The sequence below is a fragment of the Amphiura filiformis genome, chromosome 15 (assembly GCF_039555335.1).
Source record: "Amphiura filiformis chromosome 15, Afil_fr2py, whole genome shotgun sequence".
NCBI lineage: Eukaryota > Metazoa > Echinodermata > Ophiuroidea > Amphilepidida > Amphiuridae > Amphiura > Amphiura filiformis.
In genome coordinates, this window is record NC_092642.1 from 13708656 (window position 1) to 13725155 (window position 16500).

At 35.9% G+C, this 16500-nt stretch overlaps 1 long non-coding RNA gene across 2 annotated transcripts; it reads left to right on the top strand.

Annotated features, from left to right (window-relative positions):
- The first annotated feature begins 270 nt into the window (after positions 1–270).
- On the top strand, positions 271–6930 carry LOC140172132 (uncharacterized). 2 transcript variants are annotated; one of them, XR_011861674.1, is made up of 4 exons: positions 271–386; positions 3969–4186; positions 5174–5314; positions 6798–6930. It is a non-coding gene; the product is annotated as an uncharacterized lncRNA (long non-coding RNA). The 2 variants fall into 2 exon arrangements; XR_011861675.1 differs by lacking the exon at positions 271–386 and adding an exon at positions 714–780.
- Positions 6931–16500: the final 9570 nt, after the last annotated feature.

The following is a 16500-nucleotide window of genomic DNA, read 5'->3' on the forward strand; positions in this document are numbered from 1 at the left end:
AATTACTCAACATTGAGTAATTTGTTGAGTTGTGACCTAAATGAACTCAATGTTGAGTAATGTTTTACTCAACTGTTGAGCTGTGACCTTTTTACTCAGTGTTGAGTAAAATATTTTTTGCAGTGTAGGTTAACTTATATAATGAAAATTTTGATTTTCAAGTTCAATGCGTCACTATCGATAAGCACAATAATATACATGTAGTCAACAGGACAATCACTTCTTTACAAAAAGTTGAATTAACTATTCAAAACCACTCTGCCATGAAAGCCTCTTGAAGTCGGAGTGAAAGCGGCAATCGATAGTAGTAGTGAACTATGAATGAAAATACATGAATTTTAAAAACAATAATTTTCACATATCCTCATGCACTACCAAATTTCAAGGTTAGTATTACCTAGTAAGAAGACCAAATATTAATCATCTTTAGTATTAGATTGTTAAAATCTTATTCGATTTGGGTAGAAATGTTGTTGAATTAGTAATTATTGAATAAGGTTAAAATAATTATTCCAATTATCAAGCTTTGTAGGCCTATATACTTTTGTGTGTGATCATGGTTAAGCTTCAACTACAAGAGGGTCAAGTTCACGAACAAATGGCTTGTCTGTGCAAAAATTTGAACCCAGACCGTTGAAAGATCAGTCCGATGCTCTGTTCATTTATTGCATGCTGTTCATTGATTGCAACCTGATCAGGTTGGTCTCTAGTCGTTTCCAAGAAAACACCAGAGCTAACAACATCGGCTGATGACGAGGAAGTTCCTCGAAAGCGCTCCCGGTAAGCGAAATAAACAAGTAGTGTTGAAGTTTAAATTAATAATTTTCATCAGGTTACCTGTGTCGGTTTTTTAAGTGTTTTAATTTTTTTTGCATGCACTCTCAGAACATTGGTTAAAAATTTCAACTTGGTTAAAATTTTAACCAACTATGTATTCACAGGTGAACAGCCCAACAGTTGGTTATATTGTTAACCAACCTGGGTTGGTTAACAATATAACCACAGGTTGGTTAAAAACATTAACCAACTACTGGTTAAAATTACGGTAACCAACCAGTTGGGCAAAGCATGTTGGGCAAAATGGGAAAAATATAACCAATAGTTGGTTAAACACTATGAATAGGAAGTTCATTTCATTGTTCATATTTAACCAATATGTTGGTTAGTTCAGACTCAGGTTAAATGAGTACACAATGGATTTCAATTGGAGACATTTGAAGGTAGGAAATTATATTATAAAGAACATCATTTTATCGGGTATAACACTTAGTTTAAGTGTGTGCATCGTAAGTCTTGCTCACAGTCTGGCCTCGCACACACTTAAACTAAGTGTTATACCCGATAAAATGATGTTCTTTATAATATAATTTCCTACCTTCAAATGTCTCCAACAGACAGTAAGCTTAACAGTTGGTTAAGCTTACCGGTTGTGGTGGTAGCTGTCGTCGATAAAGCATCGTAAGTCTTGCTCACAGTCTGGCCTCGCACACTAAGTGTTATACCCGATAAAATGATATACTTTATAATATAATTTCCTACCTTCAAATGTCTCCAACAGATCTTGAAGACCCCAATCCACAGCTTCGCAGCAAGCCACTCATCGGTCATCTTGTTTTCTGAAATGCATTTTTGCCCAACACAATGACCAATCACAGTTCGCAAAGGAACACCATGTGACCATGGTTGGGCAAAACCATACTTTCCCCAACTTTATTGGCGGGAAAAGGATGTTCTTTACCAACTTTTAACCAACATTGGTAATTTTGAACTCTGAATTCACCCAACCTGTGTAAATACCATATTGACAGGTTTGACCATCCATGTATTAAACTGTATTTGGCCCAACTTAACAATTGTTGGGCATTTTTAACCAACTGTTTTCTGCCCATTCATTTTTTATCCAATGTTCTGAGAGTGTGTAATATGAAGATAACATATTCAAATCAATATTAATTGTGATACTTTGGCTCAAACACATTTGTTTAGCATGATACGGCTTTCGAAAGGATTGGATATGGGCAATTAGCCTATACCGATGAGTGTCTGACATTTACCTAGCCAATTCACCACACACTAACTTTGTTAATGCGTAAAAATGGAATTTTAAGATATTTGAAATAAAAAAGTATGGAACTTTTAAAGAAATTTAAGATATTTGAAATAAAAAAATTATACCAATGCATTGATATGAATGTGCACATCAAAAAAGTCAACCATAATATCTTCCTGAAACCAGAGGTTTTTGACCTATGACCTCTTGAAAATCGAAGGTCAACTCAATTATGATCATTTTTGGCAGTTTTGCCATCAAAAGTCTAGTTGCTATGGTAACTGACCAACCTGTGACTCCTGCAACTATCCTAAAATTGTGGTACTAGTTTATATAAATAATATTCGTTGCAATAAAAACTTGTGTATTTATAAAGTAAACAATAAAATTTTTGAAGAAATTACCATTTTTATCTAAAAATATCAATTTTTAAGCCAAAAACAAGCATTTTATGCTGGCCTTTGATGTAAAGTCATTTGCTTGGGCAATGTGCGCGCGTAAAAAGATGCTATTTTACCTTATTTTAGCCCATGGTCGGTGAATTTTGGTGGGAATCTTTTTATCTAGGTATTGTGATCATTGCTGGTAATGATCCCCAATCTGCACTTGAAGTTTATGTAGTACCATCAACCATGTTTCTGACTTCTAGTACTTGGATTCAGTGTCGGGGATTTCATCAAAGCTTTTACTACATCCCAGATAGCAAGACAACGTTGGCGCGACGTTGTCAATGGTCGGAATCATGTGGAAAGGTTTGGCTACAAAACAATACTCTCATAAATGCATCTATGTACAGTTACACAAATTTGTCCAAGCACAGTGAGTCTATCAATGTATTGTCTCTACACAGTCGTGTTTACACTACACGATTGAGTGCATAGCATCATAAGAGCTGTGTGAGCTTCTAGCTGCTGACTAGTGGAAAATACGGTATCTTTTTTCTGATATTGTCAGTATCTTGCATTTCGATGGCCCGAAGGAAACCTTCCATCGGTCTGCCCAGCCCCAGATCATCATTTTCTCTAGGTCTCTGTTCAGGCTAGCAGTAACAACCCCAGGGTTGTTTCTAGCTGTAATCTTACAAAACAGGTTAGACTCATTTGCGTATTATGTTGTGTACGCAGGTCATCAATGAAGACAGAGAACAAAAGTGTGAACAATATTGATCATTGTGGACTGGCCAGATAAGACAACTTTGATGGAACGATCTGTTAGGTAGCTCCTGATACAAATGAGCAGCGTACCGGGTAGTTTCGACAAAGGCCGTTATGCCAGGCCATGTCAAATGGTCCTTTAATATCCAGGGCAATCAGGCGGACTGCGTTGCTTCTTTCCAGGAAGTTCTTGGGTCAGAATGCTAAGGATGTCAGCGGTGCTGTGGTGTGGCCTAAATCCAAAATGTCAGATGTGTGATATCAGTTGGTTTGCAAAGAGGTACTTCTGAAGTTGGTTCTGTACAACCTTGATGATGATGCAGAGCAGAGGAGATGGGCGGCATATAGATGTTTTAGACTTTGAATCTCTCTTCTGAATAGGGATGACAGATTCACTTTCTATCAAAATTATTTGATACAATCTCCCGACACCCCACAATAAATATTTAAACTGTTCGGTTTACGAGGAAATCCCGGACAACAGCGCACACTGGGAATAGCAGTGTGTTGGGGGATGACCTTGAAGAAATTTTCTGTTGGACAAAGTGGAAACAGTGGACCACCAGAGTATCGCAGCAGTTTAAGGAATCTTGTGGTCAGTGCTGATCGTCTGCTCCATATGCACAGTCGATTGATGTTGAGAAGGTCGCGAACAAAATATTTAAAAATATTTTGATTCTTCATCATGCTAAAAAAATAAAGAGCCGATGTCTGATCATAAAGATGTTCATTATGATTTCGTTTTTTTGTATTTGTCTTGTCAGTGCTCTGATTTAAGAACAGATCTTCACAATGGCCATTAAGAAAGATACCAAGAAGTCAGTCGTAATACTTGCGGTAGTTACTTTCATTGTGAGCTTAGAGATTGGGGTCATCAAAGGTTTTAGCGTGCTCTTGCCTACTTTGAAGGAGCAACTTTCGAAACAAACATGGGTTATTGGATCAAGCATATCAATAATCTACGGATGGGGGTTCTCTCTTGGTAAGTTGATATTATAGTTATCTTGTTTCGAAATCTCGTGAGAGATAAATTCTCAATCGAGACCCCTCTCAGCTAATGTTGTCATATGTGGGGTGACAATAATTGTATGCAATTATAATGTAATGTTCCGCTCACCCCAAATCAGTAGCGTAGCAGGGTTTTCGGAACAAAGGGGGTACAAAATTGTCATGACATAAAGTTCAAATAGTAAGCGGACATGGTAACTCAGCAAGCACAAAACTTTTATATGTTGGGTTATTTAAGGGGGTACTACACCCCTGTGGTAAATTTGTGACTATTTTTGCATTTTTCTCAAAATTAATAACACACTGCTAACAAAAGTTATGTATATTATTGGGGCAAGGAATCCAATTACTACACTGAAATTTCAGTGAATCTAGACAAGCGGTTCAGTATATAATTATGATAGGAAATGAGGTACATACTAGCGGTACCTTATTCTCTATCACAAGTATCGAACCGCTTGTCTTGGGTCACTGAAATTCCAGTGTAGTAAGTGGATTCCTTGCCCCTATAATATACATAACTTTTGTTACCAGGGTGTTATTAGTTTTTGAGAAAAATGCATAAATAGTCACAAATTTATTGAGGGGTGGAGTACCCCCTTAAAGGGTATGTATACAACGTTCTAATACCATTTAGAAAACAATTTTGAAAACCTAATACAAAACAATCTAACAATCAAAATATTTAGAAAATTTTTTTTCCAAAATATATTTTGCAATAATTGCTCAAATGTTGTTGCAGTGTTTTTACATTAAAAAATGTTTTTAAAATGTTTTTATGCCCTTAATATAACCCGACATTTAAATGTTATAAAATGTTTTTACAAAAACCAAGGTGTCTTTATAACCTGTTTATAACGTATTAAAAACATTTTAGTGTTTCGGAAATGTCAAAAACTTTCTTTGCTACAAGGTTTTAATAATAAGTGTCGTAAATTTGATTTCATCAATGACTTGTTAGGTCTGTGTGCCAGTGCTCTGCAGAAGCGGTTCGGTGCTCGATTTTGTATCATGGCATCTGGTATGGTCTCTAGTGTTGGACTCATCGTTTGTGCTTTTGCAAATGACATGATTGTCTTACTCCTTGGACTTCTTCTTGTAGGTAAGATATTCAAATAATCTTAATTCATCCTCTTTATCCATCACGGGTGTTGCCCCGTCACATTAGCCTATATGTATACAGGGTGTCGCTGAAAGAACTGTATCGTCGGAAACTGCCTTTTTGGGACTTTAACGCATAAACCAAACATAAACTAAATTTTAACAATTGACCGCTCCGTTTTTGAAATAAAAGAATTTTAAATAAAAGAATTTTACGAAACTACATAATGAAATAAAAGAATTTTACGAAACTACTTAATTGTCAATCCGTTCCACGGAGTCAATATCTATCAATGACAACAGACGCATCATGCGCTGATGATGCGCAGTGATTAGGCCATCTTAATTTAATAGCTCGTCTTAATTTAATAGCTTATTTGTTTGGTTATCAAAAACTTCTTTCACCCAATGGAATTTGGGGAGCTGCACAGATAATTGGTGGATGTTACAATCTAAATGCGGATAGGTGTGCGCCGTTCGGCAGCAACCTAGTTGATGCGATCTGATTGTGATGATTCACCATTGCAGCGAAATTACAGCGTTTTGAGTCCTCTAAGATCTGGAGAAAGGCGCTTTATAAATCCAAAATTTATTTATTATTTATTATTTATTATTTACGGCCCTTCCCAAGTTTTCTTGAACTGACAAGGCCTACAAGCTTTTAACTGCATATGCCTTGATTTTGAACTGTAAGCTTAAGATAATCTTGAAACACCTTCACCGCGTACTTTACTTGTTGCTTATCATGGTAATTGTCAATCTTGGCTCAAATGTTTTTAGGAAAGTTATAATATAACATATTGCACAACATAATTAAAGCTGGGCAGGCTCCAATTGTAGAAAGTTTTTCAGACAAACTGTTGCTTCAAATATTGTCATGAGTAATGAATGCAAAAGTCTTAACTTTAAACAAAAACTAAAAACATTAAACATAATATTTCACAATATCAAACATTTGAAGCTACAAGCTCATCACTTATTTATGTCTTTCTTGGTTCTTTGAAAGGTTTAACATAATTGCATTCAGAATTAAAGCTGTTATAGCTATCCAATTTCAGGAATCTATAAAGTTTCTTATACTTTAACCACTGTGTATCAATGTGAAGACAAATCAAAAGGTATATTCAGGTTGTCCACCTTCAGCGAAAGCATGAAAAACACAACACGGATTTTAAAATAATTTAGATAGCGAATGCTTGTTGATCAAACTTGGAATGAATTACATTGGTGCGAGTATTATGTAATCGCTCATTTCTTCGTAGCCATTCAATCGAATAAAAAAAATAATGCACAATAAAATTACTCGCAGTCTTTTTATCTTTTAAATTCCAATGTATATTTCTCGACTTATGCTCAAATTCATCCACCCGGTAATTTTTTTCTGAGACGCCCTGTATAAGGGTGAAAATAACTGGCACATTAATTCCTTTGCTGTCAAATTATTGTCACCATCAAAATTATAGTTTCCACTTTTATTTCCACAGGTTTTATGCTATTACAAGAAAATGTAGCCATCGGAACAATACCTGAATATTTTGACAAGTATTACAATATAGCTGTAAGCGTTTACTGCTTTGCAACCGCTATTGCTATTATGATCAGCCCATTGCTAACTCAATTTTTACTCGACATATATGGATGGCGTGGTACCATGTTATTATTATCTGTAATCAATATGCACTCTATTCCACTTGGAGCTCTTTTTGATACTCGTGATGGCGTGGTACCATGTTATTATTATGTGTAATCAATATGCACTCTATACCATTTGGCGCACTTTTTGATACTCGTGATGGCGTGGTACCATGTTATTATTATGTGTAATCAATATGCACTCTATACCATTTGGCGCACTTTTTGATACTCGTGAAGATACAAAACGAAGCAAGGATTACAAACTAATACCTCTTGGAACGGATCAATCACGGGTCGGTGTGTTGCGAAGATTTATGGCATTGTTGGAGGTATTTGATTTCGACATGGTCAGAACCCTTCCATTTGTTGCTCGAATATGTATACCAGGCATAGTCTTTGGCTATACATTTGCAGCATGGGTGATTTACATTGTATCCTTTGCTTTATCAAATGGTGCCTCGATGAAAGAAGCCTCGGTTGTAGCGACTAGTGGAGGCATTGGCATTGCTATTATACGGATAGCAATTCCTTTTTTAAATACGCTCTTGCCATACCGACAAATTATGCAAATTTCATCTATAACAATGACATTATCCATGGTTCTAAATACCGTAATATCAAGTGTTTTAGGCATGTGTCTGTCTTCCATGATATATGGCATCAGTTTTGGAATGCTTGGAACCGAAGCTTATGTTGCTGCAAGAGATGTTGCTGATGAAGACCAGTATGTTAACGCAGTGTCATGGTATCATTTGATAATCGGATTTGCTACGATGATTGGTGCTACGATATCAGGTAAGTGAAATGAATGAAAAAAGCTTTAAACCAATTTCTCACCACTTATTATTATTAGTTGTAGTGGCCTGCGGCCGACATCCAACGACATTTGCTGATGAGGTTATTGGGATGTTGGCGGGGCCATGTCACGTGAACTAGCACGGCGTCACCTGACCATAACGCCTGTTATATGCTATGATCTATGAGGTGGCAGAATGTTCGCCGACTGGGGAGGAGGGTCTTGTAAGTTCACCAAGCTTGCTCTAACTGAAAATCTCCAAATTGCGACGTCGAATAGACACCGGCACGGTTGAACTTTGGCTATATAGGAACTGAGCTAATCCTTACATGGAACTTGATACGCAATCCCGCATTTGTTCAGCGTCAAACAATTGGAGATCATTTGGGTTAAAATAAGAGCAGTTCTTAGGTTTGATCCGCATGAAGAGAAAAATGCGACATTTGACCTATTTGCTTATAGCTCGAGAAACATACGTCGCAGGTAGATATAACTATACTTTTTCCTGAATAGTTTTGACCAGATAAATACTATGGTGTGGTCTATAACAAAATCTGATAAATGTTGATATTTGACTTTTTTGGAGCAAGATGCATAATTATTTGAAAAGTATGTATTTAATCTTTACCCAGAGTAGCCAGCGCACATAAAAACAATGTATCTGGCCGGATTCGAACCGGCGACCGTCGTATTTATACTAGTACGACGCTCTAGCCAATTGAGCCACAGAGGCACACTAGAGATTAGCTGAAGATTTTTTTAGGTGTTAGGTTCGAATGATGTTCGTCGCATTACTAACGGAAGGCATCAGAACTGCATAAATAAAAATTTAAAAATATGCAGTTCTATCTTAGGACTATTAGTTCGATTTTGATTGTATAAATTGGCCATGTGTTGACAAAAATGGTTGGCTATTATATAATCTGCTGAACAAAACCACTTTTAAAATTTTAAAATTACTGTTTTGGCATGAGAAAAAAATCTCTTTTCATGTAAGGTATCACCATGATCACGATAGCATAATTTTGTTCGATACATATCATTCTCAGCAAGCACAAATCGTTTTTGACATTATTCATTGACGTTATGTTATGTTATGTTATGTAAAGGGTATAAAACGTTTTCATAACATTCAAAACATTTTTTGAAAACGTACTGCAAAATATTCATTGATAATGTATGTTATTTAAACGTTGGCGAAATATTTGGCAACAATATGTTTGCCAAAAACAATAACATTGTGGCAAATGTTGCTGTAATGTATTTCCATACAAAACGTTTTAAAAAAGATTTCATGACCTTCTTATAACCTGACATTTAATGTAATTAAAACATTTTTACCAAAACCAAAAACCAAATATACAACCCGTTTAACGATTTAAAAACGTTTAGTGTTTGTCGGGTTGTCTATCTCCCTTACACTCCATATTTCATGATGTTTAAATGTTTTCACTTTTGTTTTCATACAGGTGTGATATTTGATGCAACGCAGAGTTTCACCATTTCGTTCATAATTTTATCGGTGGTGTCGTTTGGAACATTCATATCTCTTGGATTGGAAGACATTTGGATTAAAATTTTGGCTGTCCGTCACGATTTTTAGCTGCCCACCTCGATTATTATTTATTGTTCGCTGCGACTTTCGGTTGTTTTTGCTCAAACGAATAGCTTTTTGGGGGCTTTATACGTCTTATTGACGTTTTTTACAGTGAAAGGCGCTGTTGAAAATTGCACCCGCTACGGAACCCAGCGTCATAATCCCGATATCTCCGTGTCAGAAATTGCCATAGTCATGATAGTAGTATGCCGAATCCACTAGGTCTTCAACAGCCACGCATGGCGATTTTGTTCCGCCGTGTTTAATAGTTTCGAGACAGGGGTCGACGGACTCAGGCCAAATATAAAACGATATAATAGATAGATTTTCCTACTACACTCGCGCTGTTGTCACTCATCTGTTCATCGGTTTTTGGGCAGTTTTTGGTTTCAGGCCCCGACTGAAGCTTACCATATTTATCCAACGCATAGTGCAAGCCTGACAACGGGTTTTTATAGAGATAAAAAATAAAAGAAGACATATTCATGGTTTTCTAGCCAGGTCCATATCTAGGCATTTGATGAATATCAATAGCATATAAAACCACCATACACACCCACTAGATTGCACAACAACAACTTACTGTGGGCATGACAGCCTATGGGCCTTTCTCAATGTGGTCGGGTCTGGTTGGACTAGATAATATTTAGTTTTTGCTTTTAGTAATTTGCTCAATAGTTTAGGAGTTATCAGTCCGAATGTCAACAATTTCACACACAGAAATCAAACTTACAAAATAGTCTGATTTCTTCGAAACTGGTCTCATATTACTCCCCTTAACATAAGGAATCTCAAACATATACTTAATTCACAATAAAAGTGCATTTTTGTATTGCCATTTCCACCTTCGGAGTTCATGCATCCAAAGTCCAATAGAAATATGTACAAGCATAACATTTGATCCATAATTTCATCCGATTCTGAGGTTATAAATTTCTCAAATAAATTATTTTCCTATTTGGTTTGCCGAGAGGAGTAATTTAAGACAAATTTCGAATGAATTGGTGAGTTTTGAAAATTTGACTTCTGTGCATGAGATATTTGACCTTATTTAGCACCCTAGTTCAATATTACAATTAACTTTTTTTTTTTATTACTAGCACTGAGAGGAACAATTTCAGGTATATTACAACATGATAGAACAGATATTAACGGTACTTGGCCATCAATTTCATTCAGGGGCGTGTATGACAAAAAGCACAGCGCATTAGTTAAAAGGATAATAAATACTAAAGGCACAATGAATTTTAAAGAGTGACAGGCGACGATGTCACTGTGCCACGGTGCCTGTGGGTAATGTCTGGCGATTTTTAAAGATATACATATCAATACGTTTCTAATGTATAGAAAGCAGATTTTGGTAGGAAAACAGTCATGGTATTAAGACATAGGACTCTACTAGTCTGTTTGTTTTTCATTTGATATAAATTAATTTTGATGAATTGAACTGGTTAATATCGAGTCTTAGGACTCGTAATAAACGACAATCAATTTTCTAATAATACAATAAAAACACTGGGTCATTGTAAAATATGTCAACATCAAAATTGTGGTGGGTATGCTCCCCATAATTTTGAGGTGGTGACAGCGTACCCAAAAAAGGATGTCTTTAAGAGCTACGAACGTTCAAAATCAAGAGTCTTTATTTGCTTTCTGGTTGAAAAAAAATGTGAGGAATATGGGGTCATAGAGCACAAACAATTAAAATCAAGGCTCTTTCAGTGCGGCTCTGTTTCGGTAAAATTCAGGTGTCTTTCCGTGGAAGCATACCCGTATGGTCATTTGTAAAAGTGCCACCCCATAGATGTGGAAGTTTACTTAATTTCTTTCTTCCATTCTTCCCTTGTTTCCTACATTACCGACGCCGGGTATGATTGCTCGTTAATTACCATTGAAGTCGGCTCTAGTATACAGACACTGACCTTTCCCTAAAACTAGTAAGCAGCAACTTGTGTATCACACCCGTCATGGGTTCGAACCCTTTTGTTGTATTTTATTGTTAAACCTAAATAGCGTGATTGCTTTTGAATGAGCGGCAACACACATATTTTGTTTGAGGATAGCTGGATCTATCTCCTTTCTTTACATCTTCTCTGATGAAAACTAACATCAGGGTGATAGTTCGAGTAGTGGTTCCATTTGAACTGATGTTCACAAATTAATTTGTTCGAAACTTGAGAGCCAGACATTCACTGAATATTATTTTCTTCACATGTCACATGCGGGCCGTGGCTAGACGTTCGCCTTTCGTATCTCTTTCCTTGTTGGAAAGGTATAACGTTGAGGAGATAGGAACATGTACAGAAGATCCGGGACCTACTCTGCCATGTTTGGCTGAGTAACGGTACATGAACACGGTCTTTTGTGCCTATGTAAATTAGTCATTGTGTAAAGCTGTGTTTATACCCAGACTGAATCATTGTCGCTAACTACACAAGTTATGTGTGCAATTTTAGAGAACGTTGACCGACAGAGGGTGTCATTATAGGCCTACGTGTCGCTTTTGAAAAACAGCGAACCATGCGCATGCTCAGCAGGCAAATACGACGGCGATTTAGTACACTGACCATGCGTGCGATTCAGGTTTCTCCAAAAGCGATTGAGTATAAATGCATCTTTAGAAATGACCGGCGATTGTGTGTTCTCAAGTGAGTTTTATCATGTTAATTAGTGACCTCGATCAAGCATTGAAATGCTGTCATTTTTTGTACTGGATCGTTCAAGCATCTCCAACAATTTTTTCAATGTAAGTGCCTCTGGCCCTAGTAGAAGTAAAAACGGATACTATGGCCAGAGTTCTAGGGCTAGCCGTGGCCAATATGAAGCCATTTGAGTGTTGGTAGGATGCATTGAGTTGGACTTTTTATGTTCAACATTACATTGACAGGTAAGTAGTCATACAAAATTTATCTATTTAGGGGCGTAGCCAGCTTTTTTGGTGGGGGGATAACATTTCGGGGGCACAAACGAAAACAATTACAGTTGTATTATACAATACATAGAGACTGTGTGTCTTCGAGCTTCCAACAAAGGCTTTATTTGGGATGATGTGCCAAAAAAAATGGTATTTTACACTATTTTCGCCCATTATCAGGATGGATATATCTATACAATGTGCGCGCGTGGCGGGCAAATTTTTTGTATTTTAAACTGTTTTGGCCCATGATCGGGCTGAATTTTTCCTTTACCCTGCTGATTTTCTCTTTCAGTTTATGTCAGTGGGGCACTTTTTCTTTCATTTTTGGTCAGGGAGTACCTGCACGCTACTGCCGCCATTTTGGCTATAGCACATGACTTAGCTTTTTTGTTTTTTTTCTATTTCTCCTATCGTTCTCTCTTACTTGTAACATCAAAAATGTTATGATAATAATATGAATTGGACGAAAAAACTGGAAGGAAATTACGAAATTAGGGTATCAGAGTAGTAAAATAAAAATACGATACGACAATAAAGAATCGTGAAAAAAGTATGAACTAAAGAAAAACGGTACACTTTTCTGTTGTTTTTTTTGTTTTGGTTTTTTTTTCTTGGTGATATTTGTATGAAACAATGGGCTATTCCATTTGAAATCCACACCCCCTGTGGAATATTTACAATGCTACCTAAATTCCAGTTGGGCTAAATGTACAATCCGGTTGGAAATAGTCCCATGTTTCATTGTAATTCCAGCTGAATCATGTAGAAGATTTACAAATTTAACGCAATTCCAGCTAGATACCCTATGGAAGATTTGCATTTTGACCTCAATTCCAGTTGGAAACATTTACATGTTTTGTGTGGAATTCTAGCTAAAAACTTCATTCCAGTCAGATACCCTGTGGAAGATTTTCATGTCGACTTCAATTCCAGTTGGAAACATTATCGGTGGAAAATTTAACTTTCAGTCGGATACCCTGTGGAAGATTTGCACTTCTACCTCAATTCCAGTTGGAAACATTTACATTTTGTTAGCACCCTAAACAAGGATTTAACCCTTGGCTAAAACAATATCCTAAGCAGGTGTTTTTACACCCTAAACAGGGATTTTATTCCTTGCATCAAATTTCATACCCTAAATTTCATTTCCGCGTGTTAGCAATTGCAATTTTTGCTACCCTTTTTTCCAATATTTCATGTTTTTGACACCCTAAACGCGTTACGCACGTATCGTGCTTACCCACGAAAAACTACCCTTTTTACGCGTTTTCATTATCGCGGATGGTGTACAGGCCACAATGGGAGTGACCCCCCCCCCCCCGGGAGAAATTCCCTGTGGAAGATTTGCTTGTTTTCTGAGTATGGTGGAAATTTAGAAATAATAAAAACTGTTAGCCGCAAAAAACATGTTTGCTTAAAATATTATCATGCTGAAATTTCCAACCGACACATTTTGAGTTGGACCATCATGGGGAAATTCCCCCCACCCATTGGCTCATAATTATTGCACAGCCCCTAAATTAGAATTTTTGCCTGAATTTAATTTTGTTGTCCAAATTTACGAATTTTTTGTTGTTGTAAAAAAGGATTTTTTATAGATAGAATTCTTGACAGTTTCTTCAGATTTTTATTTTGCTATACATTCATTCATTCAAATACCAGATAGACTTTATACAAGAAATCTATTTTGTCTGCATTGTGAAGTTTTTGTTTTACGAACAGATAATTGCAAAAATATAATGCCACATAAATTAAACCATTAACATTCTAAAACCTATATTTAGGATGGGTGTCTTTGGCCCATGGTAAAAACACTACAAGTAGGGATGCCCACTGTCCATACAGTTTCCACTAGAACGATTTTTCATTTACTGTGTGCGTGCACTCACACACGTATTGTCTATGGAGAAACTGATCGATACAAGAAATCCCAGGCCTGTTAAGGGAACCAAAATGAGCGTTTATTGCGTTTCGACAGTATTTTTTGTGGGACATGAGAGCACCTCAGACCTATCGAATAGCATTCTGAATACGAAGCATGTCTTTCTGATATCAAATAATTTTCATTTTTTTTAAATCACAATATAATACAAATGTTATGACAAATTATCAAAATTTGATATTTTTCAAATTTTTGATATATAACAGTCCTCGAAGTAAATTATATAAATCTAATGATATATTCTTAAAGTGTATGTAGCAGGGAGGAAAAGCCGACGGTCAATTGAAAATTTTGACCTTTCATATTGAAGATATGGATTTTTTCCCAAAAAGACCTAATTTTTTTTTTTGTTTTTTGTAAAAAATTACATATCTTCAATACGAAAGGTTAAATTTTCAATTGATCGTCGGCTTTTCATCCCACCTACATACACTTTAAGTATAAATCATCAGATTTATAAAGTTTACTTCAAGTACTGTTAAATATCAAAAATATCAATTTTAATGATTTTTGCCATAAAATAGGTATTAAATTGCGAATTTCAAAAATCAAAATTATTTGATATCAGAATGACATTCTTCGTATTCAGAATGCAATTCGATATGTCTGATGTGCTCTAATGTCCCAAAATAAATACTGTCCAAACGTTCATACCCCAGCCCTTAAATGGCGTACATACTTGTTTTTGATCCAAATGTAGGTCTATATCAGGGTGTTTCAAGAAATTCCTGATTCCACCGGAAAACATTAACCAAACTTTTTCCTGATTGGTCAGTAAATAGAGAGGACCTTCCTTCATGCAGAGATCAACTTTTTTTAATGAAAAATTTAATGAGATGAGAACTCCAACAGGTTGAAGTGACACCATTCCGTGCATCAGGTGTTCAAACGCAATTATTTCCGAATTTTGAGTGAATCAGACAAGCAAACTTACATAGTCATAAAATGTAACTATTTTTGAAGACAAAATGTACAGGATGTTAAGAAATTTAAGAATGTTTAAGCCTACCGCGGCCCATCTCAAATCATGCACTTCTCACTACCATGTCCATTTCATATGCTATCCATCATGGCTTCCAAGCACACACAGTGTATTGCTCAATGTATTAAATATAACCTTTGAGTTGGAGCAAATTTCTCAAAATTGGTAGTGATTAATATTACCAAACTTATGCCATGATGAAATATAATAATTTTTGAAGATAAAATGTGCTGACCGTAAAATATTGAACAATGTTTAAGACTACCGCCATTCATTTGAAATAATGCACTTATTGTTCATCTCCTCTATGGAGATATTTTCCATGGCGGCCATCTATGATCATGATTGCGGTTTCACCAAACAAACCATGGGTTTTGAGGTCTTATATTTTTTGTTGTATGTCAACAAAATCGATTAAATTTTCAGGATGATCTTATTTTCATGTTGTTATAAGCAAATATAATGTTCCAGATAACGCTAGTTAATAAATACATTAAGAAAAAGTACCTTAAAATTGCACTTTCGGTTAGTAATCCTTTTTGGACTTTAACTTTTTAACATGTTCTAGCAGCCCTATATAAAACCGTAACACTCAAAAGGCCATATCTCTGGAATGAAACGTCCGATTAAGATTATTTAAACGCCAAAATGTTTCTTTCATCAATTACCAGCCAATAAGTTAGGTCTGAATCAATTTAAAAGTACTTCAATTTTTAGTGGACATGCCTACTACAAGTTTGTGCACAGAAGCTGTGGACCACAGTGGACAGTATGGAGCATAATTTGATTATGATCTTTTAATAGTCTGGGCTTTTCTCAGGATAGGCCTTGCTTCTTGTTTTTTTCTACCTGGTTACAGATTTTCACATAACAAATTCAAGTTTTATATTGACATGTGAATTAACCCTTTTTACTGAAGTTCAAGTATAACGAGTCTTCTTTTTTTACTGAAGTATAATGCGTCTTCTAACCTCAAAACTGATTACCACTTCACTTTTTGTATTGATATTTTCATACAAATAACAATATAATTTAATTAATATAATTGCCCTGGTTGCTTATTTCTATTATCGGCTTTCTAGAGTTCAAAATCGTAAACATTTTCAAACAAAATTGCCTGCATTTTTATACCCAGGACATTTTAATTTTAAGGTGTCATTTTGGTGTCTAAAGGTGAAATTCCAAGCAGGTTGGACAACATACTAGTACTTTGATGGACAAATTAAATTTGGCTACAATATAATTTTGAATTGATTTCTAGTTAACCGTTTCCTGCCCGCATCCAAAATGATTGAGAATTGCAAAATATTTAGGCCTA